Source organism: Prionailurus viverrinus, chromosome A2 (genome assembly GCF_022837055.1).
Source record: "Prionailurus viverrinus isolate Anna chromosome A2, UM_Priviv_1.0, whole genome shotgun sequence".
NCBI lineage: Eukaryota > Metazoa > Chordata > Mammalia > Carnivora > Felidae > Prionailurus > Prionailurus viverrinus.
In genome coordinates, this window is record NC_062562.1 from 117445499 (window position 1) to 117468218 (window position 22720).

General features: G+C 42.1%; 1 protein-coding gene across 5 annotated transcripts in view; it reads right to left on the reverse strand.

Annotated features, from left to right (window-relative positions):
- Positions 1-22486, reverse strand: part of OSBPL3 (oxysterol binding protein like 3) — a 178578-nt gene extending 156092 nt beyond the window's left edge. For 3 of the 5 annotated variants that reach the window (XM_047831567.1, XM_047831565.1, XM_047831566.1), the window contains exon 1: positions 22186-22486. The gene's annotated coding sequence lies outside the window, so the exon portion shown is untranslated. The remainder of the gene's footprint in view (positions 1-22185) is intronic. The other 2 variants (XM_047831569.1, XM_047831568.1) reach the window with 1 other exon arrangement.
- Positions 22487-22720: the final 234 nt, after the last annotated feature.

Here is a 22720-nt window from a genome sequence, read left to right on the forward strand (position 1 = left end):
ATTTATTGACAAATTGGTTTCCATACAACACCCAGTGCTCATCCCAAAAGGTGCCCTCCTCAATACCCATCACCCACCCTCTCCTCCCTCCCACCCCCCATCAACCCTCAGTTTGTTCTCAGTTTTTAACAGTCTCTTATGCTTTGGCTCTCTCCCATTCTAACCTCTTTTTTTTTTTTCCTTCCCCTCCCCCATGGGTTCCTGTTAAGTTTCTCAGGATCCACATAAGAGTGAAACCATATGGTATCTGTCTTTCTCTGTATGGCTTATTTCACTTAGCATCACACTCTCCAGTTCCATCCACGTTGCTACAAAAGGCCATATTTCATTTTTTCTCATTGCCACGTAATATTCCATTGTGTATATAAACCACAATTTCTTTATCCATTCATCAGTTGATGGACATTTAGGCTCTTTCCATAATTTGGCTATTGTTGAGAGTGCTGCTATGAACATTGGGGTACAAGTGGCCCTATGCATCAGTACTCCTGTATCCCTTGGATAAATTCCTAGCAGTGCTATTGCTGGGTCATAGGGTAGGTCTATTTTTAATTTTCTGAGGAACCTCCACACTGCTTTCCAGAGCGGCTGCACCAATTTGCATTCCCACCAACAGTGCAAGAGGGTTCCCGTTTCTCCACATCCTCGCCAGCATCTATAGTCTCCTGATTTGTTCATTTTGGCCACTCTGACTGGCGTGAGGTGATACCTGAGTGTGGTTTTGATTTGTATTTCCCTGATAAGGAGCGACGCTGAACATCTTTTCATGTGCCTGTTGGCCATCCGGATGTCTTCTTTCGAGAAGTGTCTATTCATGTTTTCTGCCCATTTCTTCACTGGGTTATTTGTTTTTCGGGTGTGGAGTTTGGTGAGCTCTTTATAGATTTTGGATACTAGCCCTTTGTCCGATATGTCATTTGCGAATATCTTTTCCCATTCCGTTGGTTGCCTTTTAGTTTTGTTGGTTGTTTCCTTTGCTGTGCAGAAGCTTTTTATCTTCATAAGGTCCCAGTGATTCACTTTTGCTTTTAATTCCCTTGCCTTTGGGGATGTGTCGAGTAAGAGATTGCTACGGCTGAGGTCAGAGAGGTCTTTTCCTGCTTTCTCCTCTAAGGTTTTGATGGTTTCCTGTCTCACATTTAGGTCCTTTATCCATTTTGAGTTTATTTTTGTGAATGGTGTGAGAAAGTGGTCTAGTTTCAAACTTCTGCATGTTGCTGTCCAGTTCTCCCAGCACCATTTGTTAAAGAGGCTGTCTTTTTTCCATTGGATGTTCTTTCCTGCTTTGTCAAAGATGAGTTGGCCATACGTTTGTGGGTCTAGTTCTGGGGTTTCTATTCTATTCCATTGGTCTATGTGTCTGTTTTTGTGCCACAGCACATTTTCTTTTAAATTGTCTTTAAGCTCAATGGGTTTCATTACTTACAAACAAAATGCCCTAATGTATCACTACTGCCCTAGTCCTTTAAACCCCTTTGTAGGAATAATTTTTCAGCCAGAGAACTCACCCTCAATTATTAAATTATTTTTAATTTTTTTTTAACGTTTATTTATTTTTGAGACAGAGAGAGACAGAGCATGAACGAGGGAGGGTCAGAGAGAGGGAGACACAGAATCCGAATCAGGCTCCAGGCTCCGAGCTGTCAGCACAGAGGCCGACGTGGGGCTTGAACTCACAGATCACAAGATCATGACCTGAGCCGAATCGGACACTTAACTGACTGAGCCACCCAGGCGCCCCTCAATTATTAAATTTTTTAAAAATACCTTTGAAATGAAACATTCTGAGAAATGGATATGAAATAAGTTTGTCCCTTATTATTCCCTACATTTTAGGAACCTTTTGGTGACTGGATTATTTCCTCCCCCAGAGGAAAATAAGCTTCTCAGGGTAATTGATTATTCACACCAGCTCCTAATAACAGGTTGTTTGGGCCTTTAGAACACCAAAAATCTTTTTGTTCAGCTCTTTGTGCATCCCAGGAGTTCACAGGATGAAGTAAAATTTGAAGGTTTTTGCTGCTTGAATTCAATTCTTTCTGCCCCCTCCATTGAAAGGGGAGAACTCCACTGAAGAGTGCATGAATTCTACGAACCTCCCTTCTGTCTCCACTTCCCCAGAGAACAGAAGCCAGTCGTATGATTGAACCTCAGTTGCTAAGTGCTAATGTAAGCAGTAACATACTATTGGTTTGTAAGTTGTCCACCATTACAAAATCCCATTCTAATTGGAAAACACACACTTGCCATGGCAGTTTCCACAAAGAATCTGGCCAGTACTCTCTTATATCTATTGTGAGTAGACAGCAGGACATCCGGTTGAGTTCACATCTGACTACGCACAATGTGGGTGAGGTGGGACTGTGCTGAACTAGGTTCTGAGTGGAAAATCTGCCAACATAAAATGATAGAAAAGACCCAGGACTGGAAGTCTAGAGGACCTGGACCTGGTCCTGGCACCAGCTTTGCTTCCAACTATGCATGACCCTGGATAAGCCATTTCACTGTTTAAGATGCTGATTTCCTTACTTTTCACATGTGATGAGTAGAAATGGATCAGTGTTTTCACTGCGGATGGTGACTCAGGTAGCAGATGATGAAATCAATTTAGTGGATCAAGACCAACATTAAAAACACTATTCTAGGGCTGAGGCAGGAATCACACAAGATGAGTCTAGAGCATCTTGTAGTTCCAAAAAGTAAGAACATGTTAAAAAAAAAAAAAACCCGACAACGATGGGTTTATGTCAAAGAAAACAGGAAGGGTGGCTGGGTAGCTCAGTCGATTGAGCATCTAACTCTTGATTTCGACCCAGGTCATGATCCCAGTGTCCGGGGATTGAGACTTGTGTCGAGTTCCATGCTTAGCCTGGAGCCTGCTCAAGATTCATTCTCTCTCTTTTTCTCTCTCTCTCTCTCTCTCACTCTGCCCCCTCCTCCACTCTCTCACTTTCTAAAAATTAAAAAAATAATAATGTTTTAAAAAAAAAACACAAGAGCCAACTGAAAGTGCACCTACTAGTCAAAGCTGGTACAATTATAGTGACAAAATAAATAAAGCACTATTGGATTATAGCCCAAAGTATAAAATAAATATCCATGAATCCACACGGATATAAATACTGCTTAACTGAATAAATCAATAAATGGAAGACAGACAAACCTCACATGCAGAAAATACCAAACAATGTATGTAGATATTCCACCTTCAAGGAGGTGAACATAACCCCCCACTCCTTCCGTGTGGACGGCACATAGTGGGTTGGGGAAAGAGTGACAGGACAGTGGAGAAACCTGGCAAACACTACCTCAACCAGGTGATCAAGGTCAACACGAACAGCGATAAATCATGTTGACAGTATGTACCCTCAATATGATGCGGGAAGAATGGCACCTCACCTCTGTAATCTTTCTCCCAGAAACCCATTAACACTAATCTAATCATGAGAAAACCAAGAGACAAATCCCGAGTGAGGGACCTTCTATAAAATGCCTGGCCAGCATGCCTCAAAACTGTCAAGAGCATAAAAAACAAGGAATCCTGGAACAGAAATAGGATAGCAGGTAAAAACCAAGGAAATATGGACAAAGTAGAGACTTGGGTTAATAATAATGTATTAGTGTTAGTTCATTCACTGTGACAAATGGACCTTCAAAATGTCCAACAGAATTGACAGAGGAAATTGAGTGTGAGGCATAAGGGAACTCACAGCTTTTCTGGAGATCTGAAACTGTTCTAAAATAAAAAGCTATCTTGGAGTTGGAGGGTGACTAAAACAAACTCTGAGCATTATCAGAGCAGCTAATCTCTAAGCTTTTCAGTGGCTTTAAAGGCTAGTGAAACTAGAAGGAACTCTAAAGCTACAGTGAGAAAATCTAGACGCAGTCTCAGCTCTGCAATTCGCACTCAACTTACCAAGGTGCTCAGTCTGATTTTCCCCAACTATGTAACAGGGTTTAATACATGTCCAGCCTACCTCACAGGGTTGTTTTGTTGTGAGAAGCAAAGTACATATGTGAGTTACAAATGTGGAAATACCATATAAGATATGGGGGTTATGATAACCTAACCATGATGTTAACCAGAATTCTCTGGTCCCTTCCCAAATCAGAGTAGACTCAGGGTTACTGAAACTCAGTCTTCTGCCTACTGAACCAGTATTTGGGTTTTCAAAGGGGTCTCCAGACCACCAGCAGTAGTATCACCTGAGAACTTGGAAACAGAGTATCTCGGGCCCCACCACAGATCCACTGAATCAGAAACTCTGGGGGTGGTGGCCAGTAACCTGTGTTTTGACAGGCCCTGAAGGTCATTTTGGAGCTGCTGAAGCTTGGACCCACCTCCCCAGAGAAAATGACAGATAATCGTGATAACTGTGAGGCCCATTCACATGGGTCACATTCCTCTAGCTGGCTTCCTGCCCAACTAGCAAATATGCGACTCTCCAGAAACCCCCTCACATCTACTAACACTTGGCTAATTCTCATAACTCCTGAGAGAGTGGAGGACAAACAGTATTACCCACAGGGATGTAGGGAAGTCCGTGATATGCTAAACCTTGTGCGAGTTAACTAGCTAGAGCAAGACACAAGTACATGGTTATTTTTCCCAAGTAATCTGTGAAATTCTTAGCGATAAAGGAAAATCAGGGCACCTCTCAGGACCATACACCAGTTTACAAACACCCAAATTCCAACATTCTGTCCTTCTGGTCCCAGGCAAATTTGTCAAACAAGGTGTCTTAATCTGTGGATCAGAAAAGGTAGATAAACATCCATCCACCCTATCTACATGCACCTATGAAAACAAAACCTTTAAATGCCAGAAAACAAAAGAGACTTCCAGGCCCTTAAGCAAGGCACAAAAAATGCAGAATGAAAAGTAATAAACAAACTAGAACACTACTAGAAAAACAGGAATTACCAGTCAAGAGAGCCACATTTTAGCAGGTTTGCATGAAGTCCATGCAATCCTTTCCAGAACCACGTTTAGGCCACAGCTATTACCCTTTTCCTTGTTAACTCATTATTGATATTATTCCCAAGGATACACATACAATAAACGTAAGACAATACTGGGCTAGAAAAAGATGGAGTTAAACACCTAATTAGGGTGAATTTCACACTGCTTGTGCACAGGTATATTTACAAGGTAGGAGAGCTGCTGGCACGAACAGTGTCTCTCAGAAGAACAGACACAGGACTTGCTTGTGTCTGGAGACAGAAATATTATGTCTCAGCACAACTCACAAAGAAAACATATGCTTAAACATATATGTCACCCAATAATCATTCCTTCATTCACCTCCACTTTCCTTATTCCTCATTGACAGTCTTCTGGAAGATAGAGACTGTATCCCATAATTTAATGACAGATGAAAAGAAACAAGATAAATGACATGCCTATCTCATAGGTAAATTCGCCCCGAGTGAACCATCACAACTCCTGCCTGCAGATACTCGGAATACCTGTATTCATAGGCCATCTACATGATCTAGCTTCTCCTGTTTCCCACCATCCCTCCTCCCCACCAATGAACACACAGTAACACAGCATTTGAATACCAGCCAGACTAGTGAAAGCATATTCCCTAGCTCAGAAACACTCTGTGGCTCTCCGAATGCAGAAAACGGGGTAGCTGTGCACTGCCCTCAAGCTTCCCTGCATCTCTATCCTCCAGCTACGTCAGACAGCACCTCCTTCGGCCATTGCTCAATACTCCCTCTGCCTGAAATGTCTTGACCTTTAAAATCTTACCACCTGCTCTATTAACATCCCCCCCAGGAGCTCTCTCCAAGTTTACTCTTTGGAATTACTCTCCTGCCTTCACTGGCAATCATGGAAGTAACACTCCCCTCCCCCGCCATTGAGTGATTCCAGGAATTAAATCAGGTAACATTTTTTCAAAAAGTACTGAGAATAGTGTCTCACTTTTTGTACATAATCCATTAAAGAAAGCTACTGTTATTGTCATTATAGGGTCCTCCTACCCTTCCCCAACCTACCTCCCTCTTAGCTGGCTTTCCCCAAGGGACCACATGCATCCATCCCCCATTCTCTCCGGACACCTGCCCAAAAGGTTGTACAGCTGGGGCCTCCCTTGGAAACCTCAACTGCCATAATTTCAACTAAAACCACAGGCTCACAGAGGTGACCACCAGCTTTACCCTCTCTTCTGAGTTACCTGCTGGATATCTCCACTGATGTCACCCATATACTTCAAGCTTAGTCTGTTCAAAACCAAAAGCATTCTTTTTCCCTAAAATCTATTCATCTTTCTATTTTCCCTTATAGTGTTCATGGCACCTTAAATAAAATAGTCATATAGGCCTGAAATTCTAGAGTTACTTTTTTTGTTGGCTTTAATATTTACTGCAGAATAATATATTTATGTGGAACCAAATTTGAGAGATACAATTTCAGTCTCACACTTGTCCTTTGCCACCTATTCTCCCTTTCTTGGGGAATCTGATGTTACCAACCTCTTGCAGATCCTTCAAAAGATAGTTTATACTTCTGATACACAGTGGGTATGTGTATCAGAATACCTGCTTACCAACCAGTTCTCTGGAAAAACAAAAACAAAAGCCCTGATTTATTGCCTTTGCTGATTTCCATGGTGTAAAGACTCCCACCATGGCCAATGTCAAAACAACCAATGCAAAGTCATTGGCCAAGGAATTAAAAAGAGATGCACACAAGTGGTTCTCACAAGCTGGTAAAAGCTGGCTTCAGCCCACCAGTTTAGGACTGTGTGTACAAAAGCATAAATATGTACATGTCTATGTATAGATAGATACAAAATATATTCTCAGAGATTGTTCCTAATCAGCAGCTGTAGAGCTGCCTCTTTTTTAACTGCTCCATCATTTATTAACCAGTCCCTACTGATGGACAATTAGATTATTTGCAATTTTTTATTTATTTGCAATTTTTTATTTATTTGAACAATGCTGCAATAAATAACTTTCCACATAGGTCATTGTGCACATACACATATCTGTAGGATAAAATTCATAGAATTGTTATGGCGGGTTCAAAGGGTGCATGCATTTGCAATTTTGATAGATCCTGCCAACAGCGCTACACAGGGCCATTTTCACTTCCATCCACCCTAAATAGTGAGTCGTCAAATAGGTTACTGCCAACAGTGTTAACACATCTCATTATATTTGTCAAACTGATAGGTTGGAAACAGCATCTTATGAAAGTTTTAATTGGCATTTCTCTTTTTATTTATGAGGTTATGGTTCTCATATGTTTAAGAGTAATTGTGTGCTCTTTTGTAAACTGTCCATATTCTTTGTCTCTATAGTAACTGTTCTTTCTCTTACTGATTTGTTGTAATTCTCTATATACTTTTAAAAAAATTTTTTTATTTACTTACTTTGAGAGAGAAAGCGTGCATGCGTGCACACCAGGGAAGGGCAAAGAGAGGGAGAGACAGGATCCCAAGCAGGCTCCTCGCCATCAGCACAGAGTCCGACACAACCCTCAAACCCACAAACCTTGAGATCATGACCCGAGCCAAGATCAAGCAGGACACTTAAACTGAGCCACCTAGATGCCCCTGTAGTTCTCTATATCCTGATGAAATTACATCTCTGTGACATGTATTGAAATTATATTTCTAAGTTTATTCATTGCCTTTGACATAGTTTTCTTTTTTTCATTTCAAGATTTTATTTAAATTCAGGTTAGTTAACATATATGGTAATACTAGTTTCAGGTGTAGAAGTTAGTAATTCATCACCTACATATAACACCCAGTGCCAATCACAAGTGCCCTCCTGAACACACATCACCCATTTAGCCCATCCCCTGCCCACCTCTCTCCATCAATTCTCAGCTTGTTCTTTATAGTTAAGAGTCTCTTATGGTTTGCTTCCCTTTTTTTTCCCCTTCCCCTATGTTCATCTCTTTTGTTTCTTAAATTCCACATACAAGTGAAGTCATATGGTATTTGTCTTTCTCTGATTTATTTCACTTGGCATAATACACTCTAGCTCCACCCATGTCATTGCAAATGGCAAGATTTCATTCTTTGTGATGGTGAAGTAATATTCCATTGTATATAAATATCACATCTTCTTTATCCATTCATCAGTCAATGGACATTTGGGCTCTTTCCATAGTTTAGCTATTGTTGAAAATGCTGTTATAAACATCGGGGTGCAGGTATTGCTCTGAATGTGTATTTTTGTATCTTTTGGGTAAATACCTAGTAGTGCAATTGCTGGATGGTATGGTAGCTCTATTTTTAGTTTTTTGAGGAACCTCCATACTCTTCTCCAGAGTGGCTGCACCAGTCCGTATTCTCACCAGCAGCACAAGAGGGTTCCCCTTTCTTCACATCCTCACCAACACCTGTTGTTTCTTGTGTTGTTAATTTTAGCCATTCTGACTGGTGTGAGACGATATCTCATTGTGGTTTTGATTTGTGTTTCCTTGATGAAGAGTGATTTTGAGCATCTTTTCATGTGTCTGTTAGCCATCTGCATGTCTTCTTTAGAAAAGTGTCTGTTCATGCCTTCTATCCATTCTTCACCAGCTTGTTTGTTTTTTGGGTGTTGAGTTTGAGAAGTTCTTTATAGGTCTTGGATAGTAACCCTTTATCAGATATGTCATTTGCAAATATCTTCTCCCATTCTGTTGGCTGCCTTTTAGTTTTGTTGATTGTTTCCTTCTATGTGCAGAAGCTTTTTATCTTGATGAAGTCCCAATAATTAATTTTTGCTTTTGTTTTCTTTACTGCCAGAGACCAGTAAGAAGTTGCCGCAGCCGAGGTCAAAGAGGTTGCTGCCTGTGTTTGCCTCTAGGATTTTGATTCTTTCTTGTTTCACATTTAGGTCTTTCATCCACTTTGAATTTATTTTTGTGTATGATGTAAAAAAGTGGTCCAGTTTCATTCTTCTGCGTGTAGCTGTCCAGTTTTCCCAGCATCATTTGTTGAAGTGATGGTCTTTTTTCCATTGGATATTCTTTCCTGCTTTGTCAAAGATTAATTGACCATATAGTTGTGGATCCATTTCTGGATTTTCTATTCTGTTCCATTGATCAAAGTGTCTGTTTTCATGCCTTGTCAAAGATTAATTGACCATATAGTTGTGGATCCATTTTTGGATTTTCTATTCTGTTCCATTGATCTAAGTGTCTGTTTTCGTGCCAGTACCATACTATCTTGATTACTACAACTTTGCAATACAGCTTGAAGTCAAAAATTGTGATGCCTCCAGCTTTGCTTTACTTTTTCAAGATTGCTTTGCCTATTCAGAGTCTTTTGTGGTTTCATACAAATTTTAGGATTGTTTGTTCTAGCTCTGTGAAAAATGCTGGTGGTATTTTGATAGGGATTGCATTAAATGTGTAGCTTGCTTAGGGTAGTATAGACCTTTTAACAATATTTGTTCTTCCAATCCATGAGCATGGAATGTTTTTCCTTTCCTTTGGGTCTTCTTCGGTTTCTTTCATAAGTGTTCTATAGTTTTCAGAGTATATATCTTTTACCTCTTTGGTTGGGTTTATTCCTAGGTATCTTATGGTTTTGGTGCAATTGTAAATGGAACTGATTTCTTGATTTCTCTTTCTGCTGCTTCATTATTGGTGTGTAGAAATGTAATAGATTTCTTGGGGTGCCTGGGTGGTTCAGTCAGTTAAGCGACCAACTCTTGATTTCAGCTCCAGTGATCATCTCAGGGTCATCAGATTGAGCCCCCGACTGGCTCCACACTGCGCATGGAGCCTACTTAAGATTCTCTCTCTCTCTCTCTCTCTGCATCTCTGTGTGTCTCTCTCTCCAAATAAATAAATTAATTAAACAGAAATGCAATCGATATCGGTACATTGATTTTATAACCTCCAACTTGGCTGAATTCGTGTATCAATTCTAGTAATTTTTTTGGTGGAGTCTTTCAGGTTTTCTACATAGCGTATCATGTATGCCTTTGGACGTAGTTGTTTGTTCTGGTTTTTTTTTTTTAAGTTTACTTTATTTATTTTGAGGGGTAGGGAGGGGCAAAGGGGGAGAGAGAGAGAGAGAGAGAGAGAGAGAGAGAATCCCAAGCAGGTTCCGTGCTGTCCAGTGTGGAGCTGGACACAGGGCTCAATCTCATGAACCATGAGATCATGACTTGAGCCAAAATCAAAAGTCAGACACTAAACCAACTGAGCCACTCAGGCACCTCTTGACATAGTTTTAAAAAAAAAAAAAAAATCTGGCCCTGCAAACATTATATGTAGTCAAATGATTCAATCTTTTGTTTTATAAGGTCTAGATTTTGTGTCATATCTTGAAAGAATTTTTTAACGCCATTATCATTAAAATGACATTTTGGTTTTTTTCCAAGTTATTTCAATGTTAAGGTTTGCATCCATGTGAATTTATTTTAGTGGAAGTTACGATGTAAGGCTCTAACATTTTTACCTGATTGTACCAACTCTGCTTATGATCTCCCATTGGATCCTATTTGCCTTCTCCCTCAACCCCATCCCTCAGATCCCTGGAGTTCCAAGGGGCCGTCATCCTAACCTTCCAGCGTTTCTGAGTGATCTTTCGTTTCTTCTCCATTGTTACCACCCCAGTTCGGGCTCACCGTGCCAGCACTCCTAGCCTCTGACGTTCTCCACCAGCTATAGAATACTTCCTCAAAGATAGCTCCCACCATGTCACCTCCTTGTTCACTGTCTACAGAATAAGACCAGGATCCACTCCAGTTGGGCCCCAACCTACCTCTCCATTCTCATATCCTGTCACTTTTCCCATAAAAAACAGTCCACTTTTCCTTAAAACAGTAATTATCATACTAGAGGGTTCCTCACTCCTTAAAAATGCTACACCCTGACTCATCCAGCATTCTCAGCAGGCTGTGCTTTCTACATAGTCCTCTGTTCCCTTCCTTTGTCCCAATACTATGTGTCCTTTGAAGCCTGGCTCAAATGCCCACTTCTCTGCAAAAGCACCTCACATTGCTCTTTCTGCGCTTCTCTAGCATGGCAATACCTTGTTCACAGCAAGGACCACCCCTCCTTGTCTCTCACAATGTTCCTTAAGAGCAGTGGCTGTGACCAATTAATTTTTTCATGCTCCCTGCTTCTACGTAGCACCTCATGCACAAGAAATTGTTTTTAATGAAATGAAAATGCCTTTAGTGCATATCAGAATCACCCGAGGGGCTTGTAAAAACACAGATTGCTGGGCCCACCTGCAGAACTTCTGATTCAGTAGGTGTTGGGGGGAGGCCCAAGAATCCACATTTCTAACAAGCTCCTGGGTGATGCTGATACAGCAACTGCTAGGACCCACTTTGAAAACCACTGCCTCAAACCACATCACAAACCTCAAATTGAAAGCCTTTAGAAACTAGGACACAGTATGTCCAAAAATCTCATGGAGAAGGAAATCTTCTCAGGCTGGGTGTCATTTAGATATGGGTAGATTTTTTCTTGTCCATCCAGTTCATCCTAAAAAGGTAGTGAATGGCCCATGACCACCAAGGTAGAGACACTGCTATGATTAGATCCATTCTCTGGCTCCCAGTCCAGTGCTCTCCCCGCATTGAGGGGCCCTCTGGTCAAGGGCCTGGCATTAGAAGCAGAATGACCAGACTGTTCCCTTAGTGACTGTGAGTGAACTACTTAAGCCACTCTAGGCCTGTGACAGTCAGGGGTTGAGCGGAAGCAAAAGAAACCAGCCTGGCAAATGAAACCAAACACAGTATCTTGGAAAACTACCGGTGTCATGAGCACGCTATGCAGGCGCACATACAAGTTGTGTCTTTCCGCGATGTCGGTTTTATTCAATCCTAAAGCAAAGTTAATCATAATTATAAAGCAGGTTCAGGATTCCAAACTCAATGACATTTCACCATGTGATTAAACCTGCCTTCTTACACAGCACACAGAGCAGAACCTAAGACAAACCACACAACAGACAACAGAAGGGTGTAGGAAGTTAACGAACCAAATGTGAAGTCAATCTGCGAGCATGTAGTTGAGATAAGGCCTTGGGCAGGCCCAGGTCAGCTCTGGGCACTAACTGCTTATTATGTTCAAGCAGGAAGGATCTCGGTTCTTTTCAGCAGCAGTTGTCTTTTTTTAAGGGGTTAGGACTCAAGGATCTGACAGTTTGCTGCAAAAATCCTCCCCTTTTTAAAGGGATTGAATCGGTCATGGGCCCCTGCAGACCTCCTCTGTTTCTGTTTGTTATCAGTTCTGGGGTGTCAGCTGATGCTGGTCCCGGAGATACCTCATAGCTGCAGTACCTTTAACTCTTTGCGTCATTGCTTGACTGAGGCCCCTGCTTGACATGTGAGACTCCATTTTGCTCTCTACAACCAGTTTAAGGAATTTAAGAGGAGGCTGGAGAGGCCAGCACTGGCATAGCTTCCTGGGAATGGAAGCCAGGCCACAACAATGTGGTACAGATAGGAATGGACTTGTCAGGACACACCCTCAGCAGCAGAATCTCCATGGCCCTTGGCACTCACCCAGAGTCCAGCAAGAGGCATGTGACTGGCCTGGCTCACAGGGCCACCCATGGCCAAGGAGAATGGAGCCCTGGTTCTGGACTCAGCAAACTGTAGGCAAAGAAGTGATTCCTCAAATGGAAATCAGGAAGGGTAAGTGGATGTTGGACTACTAAAGAGCAAGTAATCGCTCCTGAGCCTCTGTTCAGTCATTGGTAAACTAAGATGATGATAGCCACCTTACAAGTTATTGAAAATCTAACAAGATAGTATAAGCAAAGCACTTGGGCTGGCATGCGGTTGAGTGCTTCACAGTTACTAGGTGCCATTGCAATTTTCATTATTCTTTGTAATTATATGCCTTTAAAGGCAGCATGGCTCCAAATCCCCCAATGACTCCAAAGGATACCTCAGTTAATTCTATAGACAGCAGAAATCTGCTTGAAGCAGTCCTGAACCTGTGAGGAAAAAATCCACTTGGGTCTTCCCCATATTCTTTGAGGCTTTCAAATACCCCACACTCACTGCATCTCAGATGCTAGACAACGGAGCAACTCTAGAATTTGAGCCAGCAAATGATTTTAAGCTACTTTCATGGCTTTGCTAGAGAACAGATTGTTATATCTCATTCAGTTTCAGTTACAAAGGTGGTAAAAACTCAACTTTGGATTCAATTCCCAGCAGCAAATAAACAAACCTTGTGTAGCAACAAAGAAAGCAATTCAAAAGCTCAGGACAGGCATTAAACCCCTCCTTCTAGTCAGTTCCACCTGGCCTCCGGCAAGCAGTACAAAGACACAAAAAGGGTAAGATTTTGCTTGGACCATCATCCTCGGAGGATCCCGAACCCCATTATCTCCCCTCCTCCTTCTTCAGACAATCAGCAGCCTGAATCATGACCTACAGAAAAATAGAACTTTCCTCCCCAGGGCCCCAATTAAAATCCAGACTCATTCCCTTTGAGCCACATATCCCCACTGTAACAAACAAATTCTCTGTGATTGTTTAATATATCTGTCCCCTTTGAAACTGTAAGCTCCTCGAGGGGAGGTTCCACTTTTGGACAGTTCATCACCATATCCTATGTACACAATGTGGTACCCGACACAGCGTGTGTCCTCAATAAATAGTTCTTACATGTCTGAGCAGAAATCATATTCCATGTTTTCATTCCAGGGAGGCCTTTACTTCAAGTTTAATAATGTCTGTGAGACTAAAAACATAATATTATTTAGTGAGATTTAAAAAATAACTCTTGCTTCGAAACATGTAAGATCACTCCCCACTCACAAATGATTTGGAGAAAGAAATTTGTTTTATTACACTTATACTGTAACTTTACATTTCCTGTATTATAACATTTGATACCAAGAAAGAAAATAAGTGTGGGAATCTTTAATGGCACTATATTTTAATACATATGTGGAGAAATGTTATATTGAGAAAAGTGACCCACACATTTTTGAAAAGTCAGGTTTTAATATGTTAACTGTAGAGAGTAAACAAAATAATAAACTTGATTTTATACTGACAGTCACAGATCCCTTGATGATCTCTTGGGCTGTTCATGGTGATTTAATTCTGTTCTGCTTAACAGTAAAGCTATTTTTCAATTCAGGTCCACTCTCTAGGAGTAAACACAGACATTCAGAGAACAACATGATAATCGTCTAAAAAATTTTATATGAAGGCAATGTGTTTCTCAGCTGTAAATCCAGGTATTGCTATTTAAGAATCATATTCCACTCATATTTCAGGGGTCTTGGGGAGCCTAGAAACAATCACATTCTGACTCACAAACAAACAAATTTAGGCAGAGTGACTATAAATCAAGTCCAGAAAAATTCAACTTCAGGCTATAAACACTATGACTAAGAACAGTGAAGTTACCATTGCATTTTCTGTATTTCTCCAAGATGAAGGAAATATTTAATCAACTTTAAAACAAAAGAATCAGATAAATAACTAAAGGAACAACTCCCTCATGCTGCTATTCCATCTATTATAAAAGAATTTTTAAATTTTCACATACAAGCAGCCCAGGAAGGGCTGTACAAGGCTACAGTCTGCCTGTTGTAAGCTTCTACAAAGAATGATCTTTGAATAAATCCATATTTATCAATCTTTTCACATAAGAGGAATCATTTCCGAAAAATATTTTACTTCAGACTTTTTTTTTTTTTAATGTTTATTTAGTTTTGAGAGACAGAGAAACAGAACCTGAGTGGGGGAGGAGCAGAGAGAGAGGGAGACACAGAATCTGAAGCAGGCTCCAGGCTCTGGGCTGTCAGCACAGAGCCCGACACGGGGCTCAAACCCACGAACCGTGAGATCATGACCTGAGCTGAAGTCGGATGCTTAACCAACTGAGCCACCCAGGCGCCCCTACTACAGACTTTTAAAAAAATTCAAATGTCTTTGATTTTAACTTACGAAAAATCTCCAACATATGCAAAAGTATACAGCAACACTGTCTCAAAAGAAATGTAATATGACCCATATATGAATTCTAATTTTTAAGAAACCAGTTAAAAAAAGTAAAAGAAAATAAGTAAAATTTGTTTTAATTATATATTATCATAATATATCCAAAATATTATCATTTGAACATATAAACAAAAAATATTGAGATAATCTTATTCTTTTTTGCACTCTTTGTATATTACCCATACTGTATATCTCAATAAGGATTAGCCACATTTCAAGCGCTCAACAGCCATTTGTGGCCCATGGCTGCCCTAGTAAACAGCTAATATAGACAACAGTACTAAAAATCTCATGAATTCTCCAGACAGCTAACAGACACATGAAAAAATTCTCGAGGGGCGCCTGGGTGGCGCAGTCGGTTAAGCGTCCGACTTCAGCCAGGTCACGATCTCGCAGTCCGTGAGTTCGAGCCCCGCGTCGGGCTCTGGGCTGATGGCTCGGAGCCTGGAGCCTGCTTCTGATTCTGTGTCTCCCTCTCTCTCTGCCCTTCCCCCGTTCATGCTCTGTCTCTCTCTGTCCCAAAAATAAATAAACGTTGAAAAAAAAAAAATTCTCGACATCACTCATCATCAGGGAAATACAAATTAAAACCACAATGAGATACCACCTCACACCAGTCAGAATGGCTAACATTACCGACTCAGGCAACAAGAGATGTTGGCGAGGATGTGGAGAAAGAGGATCTCTTTTGCATTGTTGGTGGGAATGCAAGCTGGTGCAGCCACTCTGGAAAACAGTATGGAGGTTCCTCAAAAAAATTAAAAATACAACTACCCTACGACCCAGCAATTGCACTACTAGGTATTTATCCAAGGGATACAGGTGTGTTGTTTCGAAGGGGCACATGCAACCCCATGTTTATAGCAGCACTATTGACAATAGCCAAAGTATGGAAAGAGCCCAAACGTCCATCAATGGATGAATGGATAAAGAAGATGTGGTATACATATACAATGGAGTATTACTCAGCAATCAAAAAAAGAATGAAATCTTGCCATTTGCAACTACATGGATGGAACTAGAGGGTATTATGCCAAGAAAAATTAGTCAGAGAAAGACAATCATATGACTTCACTCATACGAGGAATTTAAAACACAAAATAAATGAACATAAGGGAAGGGAGGCAAAAATAATATAAAAACAAGGAGGGGGACAAAAAATAAGAGACTTAAATATAGAGAACAAACAGAGGGTTACTGGAGGAGTTTGGGAAGGGGGGTGGGCTAAACGGGTAAGGGGCATTAGGAAGACACTTGTTGGGATGAGCACCGGGTGTTATACATAGAGGATAAATCACTAGAATCTACTCCTGAAATCACTGTTGCACTATATGATAACTAACTAGGATGTAAATTAATAAATAAATTAATTAATATTTTTTTTAAATCCCATGAATTCATCACCCAACTTCCATAATCATTAACTCATAGACAGCCTTGTTTCCTCTAAACTCTCTCCCCAACCTCAGATTATTTTGAAGCAAATGCTAAAAATCATAGCATTTCATCCATGTTCAAATTTCCTTCATCTTTTTTTTTAACAGTTGTACATTTGTTCAAATTGGAATCTAAACAATCAACTATGAGGATCTCTTTTTAATGACATTTTTGATGACACCAACATAACAGGAGTTGTACTTTTAGTAAAATGCTTCCTTCATTCAGATGTTTATTCCACATCTATCTTGCGTCAAACACTGGTCTAGTCCCAAGACACAACCACGAACAAGACTCAAAGGAACTTGTGGCTTAGTTCCTGCCTGCACAATAGGACCACTCAAGGCAGCTTTAATAAACAGTAACAGTTCCATCAATGGGCAAATGGATAAATAAAACATGGTATTACATACAATGGGGGCGTTATTAGGCAATAAAACCGAATCAAGTACTGATTCATGCTGTAACAGAGATGAACTTTGAATACAATATGTTTGCTGATAGAAGCTACACACAAGACCACAGAGTGTGATTCCAATTACATGAAATGTCCTGGATAGGCGAATCCATACAGACATAAAGTAGGTTAGTGGTTTCAGGGTGAAAGAAGAGACTGCAGATAGGGGCGGATTTCTTTGGGGGGGTGATGAAATGTTTTAAAATTAATTATGGTGATAGTTACACACCTGTGAATACACTAAAAAATCATTGATTTGTATACTTTAAGTGGGTGAATTGTATAAAATATGAATATCTCCATAAAGCTATTATTTAAAAATAAGTAACTAGATAAAGTATGTTACACACAATGGAATACTACCCAGCTATCATACAGAATGAGAAGTCCTTTAAAACAAAATAATTCCAGTGACCAACCCTCCTTACCCCAGCCACCTGATCCAGAAGCTTAGGGAGTGGGGCCTGGGTAGGGAAAATTTTTTAAAAGATCCCTAAGGGATTCTAATGTAAGTCAAACAAGAGTCAGCGGTTTCAAGGAAGATTCAGTCAAGTGATCAACAGTTACAAAACGGTATGATAATGACTCTCTATAAAATGGGTAGGCAGAGTGGCAAGAGTGTTCTCCGACTTTAACTTGGAGGTGGGAGAGGAAGACTTCTTGCAAGTGAAATCCACGCTGAAATGTGATGGACGAGTGGGAATTAACCAGGTGAATATGGGTGAGAAAGAAGAGATTACAAAGACGGAAGTTTGTGCAAAATGGGGAGACCAGAGCACATTATGCATAGCCCTGGGGATACAGGCAGGGTGCTGCATTTAGTTCAACGTGACTGGAAACCACAGAGCAAAGTGATGAATGATGAACTGTGAGCCAGAGGTGATTCACAAAGGTTCTGGTAAATCAGGTTACAAATGTGAAATGCTCATTTATCAACAAAAAATTGACCAAGATATAGTTCAAATTCCATAAGTTTTAATTCATTTTTAATAACACCACCATATATATGAAAAAATAGTGCATATAAAAGGCTTTTATTCTACAATGTTTATTTGTGAATGGGTCTGAGATCTCCTTACAATATCTCCAAGGTGAAAACAATCAGAATGGGTACCTCCCCAGGGATTTAAATAACTAGGATTTCTTTTACTTCATCATAAGTTGATGAAGGCATTACAATATTGTGGATCAAAAAGTAGGAAACAAAATGCCACATTCCAATTACATTTTTCACAGAATATTCTAACAGAATATAACCAAATACAATCCTTTCATATTCTCTTTTTAATTGAGCACCTGCTGTGGACAGGATACCACACTTAGTGATCTGAGGAACAGAAATAGAGGAAAGTGTACTAGCTGTGCTTTTAAGGCATTTACAATCTAGTAAGGGAAGCAATACATTTGAATAAATAACTAGGCCAGGAGGCAGAGGGGTGGGGGGATTGCTTGGGTGGGCGGAGGTAGGAAAGGAACAAAGTACTAAAGGAAAGAAAGAAGCCAACATATTCAGTGGTCAGAAACTAAACTGAGGGCTCATTTTTTTTTTTAAATGCTATGAGAGATTAAGTTCAAAGACATTATTGTGGCAGAAGTGGCTTATGAGTTCAGCCTTTAAAGAGTTGGTTTTTCACAGCTAGAGACAATGAAAGAGCTTTCTAGGCAACGAGAGTGTATGGGCCAAGGCAAAATGCTCAGTTGCTGAATAAAGTGCTCAGTTGCTGCCGGTGCACAGAGTTGGGGAATGAAGGGGGAAGGCGGGCCCTGAGCCCAGGCTGCAGAATCCTGACTATAGGCTGGGGACTCTACACTTAAATGGGAAGAGAAAGGACTTGGCGTTTCAGGCTCAGATCCACCTGTATTAGCTGTGAAGCAGCCTCATCTGGAGCACAACTTTTCCAACCCTGACCCGGAATTATAATAACAGTGCCTGCTCTGGTGTTGCTCTGAGGACTAAAGGTAGTAACTCATATACGGCACGCATGACAATAGGGCACAAGACGTTTGGCAACTACTGCTGCTGTTATTAATGTTATTACTATTAACTATAGAAGCCACTCAGGAAGTTTTAGCAACATAAGGACAGCACTTAAAGCATTGACCTGAATGTGATATGAAGGAGACACTATAGGAGGAAAATCTGCCTGTAAGTAATGGTAGGACAGTGCAGCAGTCCTAAGACCCCGAACTGAGATGGTGCAGGGGCAATGGGAATGGATCCATGTGAAAGATGCTAAGACAGGGACGAGAGTTGGGGTGAGCTTAAACGTGGCCTGAACAGTAGTGACTGGAAAGTCAAGAGGGAATTTTCCAGAAGAAAGGGGTTAAAAAGCGGATGAGTAAGATGTAGACAGAAAAGAAATTCACAGAGAACTAGACAGCTCTCAATTATGCCTGGAAGGCTCTATCTTCCTTCCTGTGCACCCCCCCATCACTTCTGTGGACATTCTGGGTTGGAGGGTTCCCCAACCCTCGCTGGAGTACTCCTAAAATGGAATTAACCATTAAGAAAATATAGTACTGCCAAGAGGCACATTATAAAACTGGATTATCCAGACTCTCATGCAGGGAAAAATGTTATATTACCCCCTAAAATGGGAATGGAAGAAGAAAAACAAATGATCGCAAATTCCTTTCCACCCTATTTTGCCATTAGCCCTTTAGGCATGGTAACCTTAAAACTCTTATCTAACTTCTCCTTGCCCTCAGTTTTATTACAAGAGTACAGAGCTGAAATGTAGTTATTTTACTAAAAGGTTGCTGCAGAAGCTTTTAGAATTAGTAGTGATTTCTGACTCTCCTCTGTTCTACATATGGGAACAGAGGAACTAGCTGTCTTTCCAGCACTTTCCTTAAGAAGCATAAAGCATTACTGCGTTCAAAGTTCATTTACCACAGTGAATAAAACCCATCAGATTTCTCTTTAGACTTAAGTGAAAGGTTCAATTTAGATTTAGGTGGAAGAAGAATTTCCTTCCCTTTTATATTATTAAAAGTCCCCCATCTACCAAGCCCACAAAACCATAAACTCAACCACAAAAATCAATGGCAGTAAGAGTCTCAACAATTCAGAAAATAGTACAACTAGACACGTGATATCGTCAGTGATAACTTTATAGCCCAACCTCACATGGTTTTAATATATTGTATCATTGGACCCTATCCTAAGTTAACAACTAATTAAGCAGTGGGAACAGGAGAGATTTCTATGTAGTTGAACGATCTAAAGATTTGGAGTCAGAAAAACCATTGACAAAACCGAGCTCAGCAATTTACTATTGACCCTGGGCACGTTCCTGAACCTAGGCTGCGGTTTTTTGATCTGAAAAAACGGAGACAACCTCACAACATTGCCTATAAGATGGTAAAAATTAAATGAGATAATACAACCTACTGCAGCCTGGTAGTATCTGTCCTACAACATAACTATTAGCTATTATTGAAACTGTTACCTCAATGACAAATATACAAATAACAAATATTCTTTTGGCTAAGCAATACAGTTTTGTCACAAATAAAGTTAAACAGAGTCACCTGGGTGGCTCAGTCAGTTGAGCATCCGACTCCGGATCAGGTCATGATCTCACGGTTTGTGGGTTCAAGCCCGGCGTCGGGTTCTGTGCTGACAGCTCAGACCCTGGAGCCTGCTTCGGATTCTGTGTCTCCCTCTCTCTCTGTCCCTCCCCCACTCTCTCTTTGTCTCACTCTGTCTCTCAAAAATAAATAAATGTAAAAAAAAATTTAATAAAAAAATTTAAAAAAACAAATAAAGCTAAACATCTATTGGTTTTAATGGTGAAAAATACATTTTAATTTCTTGGAAGTGGTCCAGCACAACAGAAAACGGAATGGAATTCTAGTTCTGCCAGGATAATCCTGGGGAAATTGGTTAACCTGCTAGAGCCTAACGTCCCATCTGCTTAGAAATACCTAATAATAACATTACAGTAATGTTTAATGAGGTAATCAATATAAGTTTCCAGCACATATCCAGTTCTTAGTAGGTACTCCAACAATAGTAGTTACTGGTATTTGTTAATTTTCTGAATAGAAAAAAAAAAAGGATAAAAAAGCATGAAAATCAAAACCAGCTATGTAATCACCATTCTTCATATTTTACAGAGAAGTTTTTATTCGTTTATTCCATAAATTTTTCTTGCAGGCACTGTTGTTGACTTTGGGGATGCAGCGATGAACATGACAAAGTCTTTGCTTTCCTGGAACTTCCATTCTGGTAGGGGAAGCCAGACAGTAAACAGCCCAAGGCGATCGTTTCAGAGCCACGAGGAACACCAAACTGGGAAGGGGGTTGGTAGGCGAGGGGTAATCGTCATTTAGCTAGGTGCATTTCTGCCCAGGCCTGCGTGAGTGGTCTCCTTTGGCCAGAAGGGGGAACTTCATCTTGTATGATGCTTAGGGGTAGAGTGTGGTTATCAGAAGTCAGACCTACATTTTTTCCTGTCTGTGTGAGGATCTCTTTTGCAGCTGCAGCTTAAAATATTTCTAAACGACTCAACCCAGTTCTCAAAATCTGAGGCTCAGTGCAACATCAGCGGGGGAGGGGGAGGCGGTGGAGGCTTCAGATGCACTTCAGCACAGACCCCTTCAAATGCACAAACTTTACAGACCCCTCGGCTAAGGGGTTCCGACTGAGCCTGGTAGTTTGTGAAACGGGGGAGGAAGAGTACAAGTGTGCAGAAGGTGGCTGGCAAGTTCATTAACCCGGTTAAGAAGTATCTCAACGATCTACCATTATGCCCTCCGATGACTCTAGAGGCTGCAAACGCTTCCCAGGACGCTGGAAGGCCCGAAGGGGCGGATGCCCTCAGCCGGGAAAACCGGGAGTGGGGCGGGCCGAGTCAGGGGACCCAGGCGAGCCGGGCGCTGCAAGGCCAGCGTCGCCCGCGTCCCCCCAGCACGCCCCATCCCGCGGATGTGGTAAGGCCGCGCGCTCGGCCCACTTAAACAGGTTTCCTTTGCCTCTCGCCCCGGCGCCGCGCCTCTCGGCTGCCCAGGACAGCCTCTCCGTGCCGAACCCTCCGGCGCCCGGACCCAGGCCCCGGCGCTCCGAGCCTTCTCGCCGTGGATCCTGGCCAAACCGTCCCTCCCAGGACGGAGCTCCAGGGTGGGCAGCACCCCGGCCCTACCTCCCCGGAGGCTGGCGCCGGCCCCGACAGCAATCTCCTGCTCGGGGCTGCCCCACCAGCCAGGAGCGACAGGAGGCAGACTCTGGTCCTACCGAGACTGTTGGAGCCCCTCAAACCGGGGTCCTTGCGAGCCAGCACCGCCTCTGGCCCTCACCACCCCAGAACCCTTCTGGCGAGCGTCCCGGCGCTTACCTGCAAGCTCCGCCGTCGGGGACTCCGCCTAGTTCTCCGGTGCCCGTCTCCCGGCTTCGCCCGCAGACCCGGGAGGAGGCAAAGCCGGCTTCTCCGGTCCCCCTGCAACGCGCAGCTGACAGTTCCCGTGCCAGCAGCAATAGACGGCGGCGGGGACGGCCACTAGCGGATGGACAGCGGGGCCGGAGTTCGCGCCGCGTACTGGCCGCCGTGCGCTGGGGTCCCCGGCGATGCCAGGATTGCCGGCGCTGCGAACGCGCAGCCGGTTCCCAGTACTTTGCCCAGAACTTCGCCGCGCCGCCAGTAGATTAGCAGGAGGAGCACAGCCAGGGGCGGGACGAGGAGGAGGAGCCTGCGGGGGCGGAGCCACACAGAGGAGGGCCGCGGGAGGCGTGGCAAAGTGACCACACTCCCACCAATCGGGAGTCGACCCGAGGAAGGAGGTGGGGCGATGGTCTAGTAAAAAGCGAGTGGTTTCCGTGACGCAGTCGGGGCAGTTGGGACCCCCTGGTTTTCCGCAGGTGGGAAGGGCGGA